Source organism: Schistocerca serialis, chromosome 10, assembly GCF_023864345.2.
Source record: "Schistocerca serialis cubense isolate TAMUIC-IGC-003099 chromosome 10, iqSchSeri2.2, whole genome shotgun sequence".
Taxonomy (NCBI): Eukaryota; Metazoa; Arthropoda; class Insecta; order Orthoptera; family Acrididae; genus Schistocerca; species Schistocerca serialis.
The window spans coordinates 123,833,031-123,838,384 of NC_064647.1; the positions used below are offsets into that span (position 1 = coordinate 123,833,031).

The window sequence follows — 5,354 nt, forward strand, 5'->3', positions numbered from 1 at the left end:
GGGTTGCAGCCTCTCACCGATGTTATTCAATCTGTATATTGAGGAAGCAGTAAAGGAAACAAAAGAAAAATACGGAGTAGGTATTAAAATCCATGGAGAAGAAATGACATTGTAATTCTGTCAGAGACAGCAAAGGACTTGGAAGAGCAGTTGAACGGAATGGACAGTGTCTTGAAAGGAGGATATAAGATGAACATCAACAAAAGCAAAACGAGGATAATGGAATGTAGTCGCATTAAGTCGGGTGATGCTGAGGGAATTAGATTAGGAAATGAGACACTTAAAATAGTAAAGGAGTTTGCTATTTGGGGAGCAAAATAACTGTTGATGGTCGAAGTAGAGAAGTTACAAAATATAGACTGGCAATGGCAAGGAAAGCGTTTCTGAAGAAGAGAAATTTGTTAACATCGAGTGTAGATTTAAGTGTCAGGAAGTCGTTTCTGAAAGTATTTGTATGGAGTGTGGCCATGTATGGAAGTGAAACATGGACGATAAATAGTTTGGACAAGAAGAGAATAGAAGCTTTCGAAATGTGGTGCTACAGAAGAATGCTGAAGATTAGATGGGTAGATCACGTAACTAATGAGGAAGCGTTGAATAGGATTGGGGAGAAGTTTGTGGCACAACTTGACTAGAAGAAGGGATCGGTTGGTAGGACATGTTCTGAGGCATCAAGGGATCACAAATTTAGCATTGGAGGGCAGCGTGGAGGGTAAAAATCGTAGAGGGAGACCAAGAGATGAATACACTAAGCAGATTCAGAACGATGTAGGTTGCAGTAGGTACTGGGAGATGAAGAAGCTTGCACAGGATAGAGTAGCATGGAGAGCTGCATCAAACCAGTCTCATAAATATATCCAGCCAGCTCTCTGACCGAACACTTTGAGCTACCGTGCCGGCATTGCCGACTGCTATGTATGGTTTCTAATACGCCTCCAGGTGTCGGTCGTAAACCACAGAAATGATAATGTAACGTAGCACTTTAATTTCTGAATGTTGTTTTTGGAGCGCCACGTATATTTTGAGGGCGAGTAAATGCACCTTATATATACGTAGCGTGACATAATCTTAATACGCAGGCAAAAAGTTTCTTATTACTAATGGATATGTTACGCTCTCTTTCAACACATTACAACGTAAAGTAACCTGCAACTAACACAGTGATAATATAGAGCATGAACTTTTCTCAGCAAATTAATCTAATGTTACACAGACAGAAAAAATGGTACAAACACCTGCTTATTATTGAAATAACTGCAAAGAATTTCTCTAAATTTATCTCTGTAAGAGCTGAGTTAACTTTTAATCCCTAATATTTTAAACCAGTGGTAAAGCCTCACCTAAGTCTTGCGGTGTTAAATCTCTGAATAAATTTCGTAATCCAAAATATTAACTAATATTGAAAACTGATTGTGGAAAATTCATAAAAACACTTAGAATTATTTTCCTTTGCGATTTAAGCTCGCAAACCGTGAAATATTCTTTAGCACACGTAATGGCGCACTCAGCGCCACCGAAACAGTCGAAGCCAGATGGTCAATCGACAGTAATATTATTATTATCTTTAAATAAATTCGCGTGGAGGGAGGAGTAGTTTTGAAAGTAAACATCAGATATTTTCAATTAGCAGTATGTTGTAACTTTAAAGCTCATACAGACAGCCAGCTACAGATACAGCGACCCACAGGCGAGAGAGAAAAAGAGGCGAAAAACAGAGAACAAACAGGGGCGAGCAATATGACTCTTGCGCATATGTATATTACACTTGAAGTTCCATCCTTTCATGGAATGTATTGAAATATCGTATTCTTTACATCTGCCATTAATGGAGAATATTTACAATACTTGTCACAAAGAATTTTCAGACTCGACAAAATGACTCATAATATTACAGGCATTACAAAGTTGTTAATGCTTTCATGGCCACTTGTTGACAAACTGCCTACGTTCGTCTGATGATTTTACTGACTTTTCGCCAGCACGAATGGCTGGCATTGTCAAAAGCTTCACCCTCCATTGCCGGTGGTGAAGTGAGGGGATGAGGCTTTGACAATGCCAGCCGCTCGGCCGGCCGCTGTGGCCAAGCGGTTCCAGGCGCTTCAGTCCGGAACCGCGCGACTGCTACGGTCGCAGGTTCGAATCCTGCCTCTGGCATGGATGTGTGTGATGTCCTTAGGTTAGTTAGGTTTAAGTAGTTCTAAGTTCTAGGGGACTGATGACCCCAGATGTTAAGTCCCATAGTGCTCAGAGCCATTTGAACCATTTTGAGCCAGCCGCTCGTGCTGGCGAAACGTCAGTAAAATCATGAGACGAACGTCGGTCGAGGAACCCGAGACAGAAGCCAATAGGCAGATTGTCATTACAGGCATTACATTAGTTTGCATTACATTTATATCAGTTGAATAAATGGTGTAATACATTAGATAGACTTCCATGTGACGCCTCAAAGACTCTGCGACACATAATTATGGAGTACCGTGCAGCACCTTGACTTGCTATTCGTGAAGCTGACAGAGCCGTTGGAGACATACGTGCCTCTAGTGAGACCCAGAACAACGATCGAGATTAATTTAAGGAAAACACGTCGAAGGGTGGTCCGAATTGGTGCGTCATTTATCATTCCCAAACAAATATTTTTATTTAATAACAATTGTATCATAAGCCAACTATCAGTTACCAAAATTCTTGCCAAATTCGTACAACTAAGTAAGTTTTTAAATTAATACCGCAATGCATAAGGATATTTGTATTACACATAAATTACCAATGGTACTCGAAGAACATGTTAACTGTGCAATATAATGGTGGCCCAATTACAGACAGTTAATGGTTCAAATGGCTCTAAGCACTATGGGACTTAACATCTGAGGTCATCAGTCCCCTAGACTTAGAACTACTTAAAGCTACCGACGGAGGTTAGAGTCCTCCCTCAGGCATGGGTGTGTATGTGTTTGTCCTTAGGATAATTTCGGTTATGTAGTGTGTAAGCTTAGGGACTGATGACCTTAGCAGTTAAGTCCCATAAGATTTCACACACATTTGAATATTTTGAACTTAAAGCTAATTAATCTAAGGACGTCACACACAGCCATGCCCGAGGCAATATTCGAACGTGCGAACGTAGCAACAGCGCGGTTCCGGACTGAAACGCCTGGAACCACTGGGCCACAGCGGCCGGCCAGACAGTTAATCGATTAAATAAACTTGTGGTGGCACTTTGTCCGTGCGACTAGCATCACAACTGTGGACTAATCCCTCTACAGAACTTGAATGTAAGTTCAACAAATGTTAAACAAAAGACACTAAAATGCATAGATCCCCACTGAAACAGAAAGCTCCAGGTCTAGACCAAGGCAAGAAATTAGATACAAGTACATACAATGAAGCCCCCTAGAAACTGGTATAGGCATGCTTATTGAAATACAGAGATGTAAACAGGCAGAATACGGCACTGCGGTCGGCAGCGCCTGTATAAGACAACAAGTACTTATATGGATATGGTGTCTGTTCTTTTGGACATGTCCGAAAGGGGAAAGAACAGACACCATATCCATATAAGTATATAGCTCTGGCGACACCGCCCATGGCCTTCTGTGACTTGGTAAGAATGTCTTCCACGAGTAATGAGTCTGTTGGGGTGGGACACTACCAATATACGAGGTGTGGCTAGAAAAAAACCGGACTAGTACTGGTGAAACAATAAAACGAATGCAATAAGGCTGAAAGTCGCGTGGCTTGTCACGTGACTCTCGCTCCGCCTACTGCTCGAGTTTCATCTGCCTCCTGCACTCAGTCTGCCCGTGGCGTCTGTTTTAAGTAGTTGACGTTTTGTCTGTGCGTCGGAAAATGTTGAGTGTACAGAAAGAACAGCGTGTTAACATCAAATTTTGTTTCAAACTAGGAAAATCTGCAAGTGAAACGTTTGTAATGTTACAACAAGTGTACGGCGATGATTGTTTATCGCGAACACAAGTGTTTGAGTGGTTTAAACGATTTAAAGATGGCCGCGAAAACACCAGTGATGACACTCGCACTGGCAGACCATTGTCAGCAAAAACTGATGCAAACATTGAAAAAATCAGTAAACTTGTTCGACATGATCGCCGTTTAACAATCAGAGCAGTGTCTGAGTTAACAGGAGTTCACAAGGAAAGTGTTAGGCAGATTCTTCATGAAAGTTTCAACATGAACAAAGTGTGTTCAAAAATGGTTCCAAAGTGTCTCACAATTGAACAGAAGGAACGCGAAGAATGATTTGTTCTGACATCCTGGAAAACATTGAAAGTGATCCCACCTTCTTACAAAATGTTATTACTTGCGATGAATCGTGGTTTTTTTACTTACGATCCCGAAACTAAACGCCAATCGATGCATTGGAAAACTCCTGGTTCTCCACGACAAAAAAAAGCACGAATGTCAAAATCGAAATTCAAGGCAATGATGATTGTTTTTTTTTGACATCAAAGGGATTGTGCACATTGATTGGGTACCAGAGGGACAAACAGTGAATCAGCATTACTACATTAGCGTCCTGGCTACCCTACGTGAGCGAGTACGGAGAAAACGGAACGATTTGTGGAGAAAAAAGTCATGGATCCTTCACCAAGACAATGCCCCAGCTCACAGTGCGTTGTCAGTGAAGACGTTTTTGGCAAAACACAACATTCCCATCTTAGATCATCCCCCCTACTCACCTGATTTGGCCCCCTGTGACTTTTTTCTTTTCCCTAAAGTGAAGTCAGCTTTGAAAGGAATTAGATTTGAGACTGTTGAAGCAGTAAAAAAAAAAGCGACGGAAGTAATGTATGGACTTACCGAAAATGATCTGCAGCATTGCTATGAACAGTGGAAAATTCGTACGGAGCGGTGTAGAGACCGAGGAGGAGAGTACATTGAAGGAGATAACATGAAATTGTAAATAATTGTAAATAAATGTTTTTCCAGCATCAGTCCGGTTTTTTTCTAGCCGCACCTCGTAGTATGTGGACATACGAGGTGAGAATGTGGGTCTCGCGGGAGGCGTGCGCGAGATAGTCCCTGCAGTCGCGCTACCCTCTGTGTCCTCGGTGGCTCAGATGGATAGAGCGTCTGCCATGTAAGCAGGAGATCCCGGGTTCGAGTCCCGGTCAGGGCACGCATTTTCACCTGTCCCCGTTGATATATATCAACGCCCGTTAACCGCTGAAGGTATTAATATAATTCTAACTAAGACAACAAGTGTCTGGCGCAGTTATTAGATCGGTTACTGCTGCTACAATGGCAGGTTATCAAGATTTAAGTGAGTTTGAACGTGGTGCTATAGTCGGCGCACGAGCGATGGGACACAGCATCTCAGAGGTAGCGATGAAGTGGGG

At 42.1% G+C, this 5,354-nt stretch overlaps 1 non-coding gene across 1 annotated transcript; it reads left to right on the forward strand.

The window, feature by feature from the left end:
* Positions 1-5,059: 5,059 nt before the first annotated feature.
* Trnat-ugu (transfer RNA threonine (anticodon UGU)) lies at positions 5,060-5,134 on the forward strand. Its single transcript has one exon. It is a non-coding gene; the product is annotated as a tRNA-Thr (tRNA).
* The last annotated feature ends 220 nt before the right edge of the window (positions 5,135-5,354 follow it).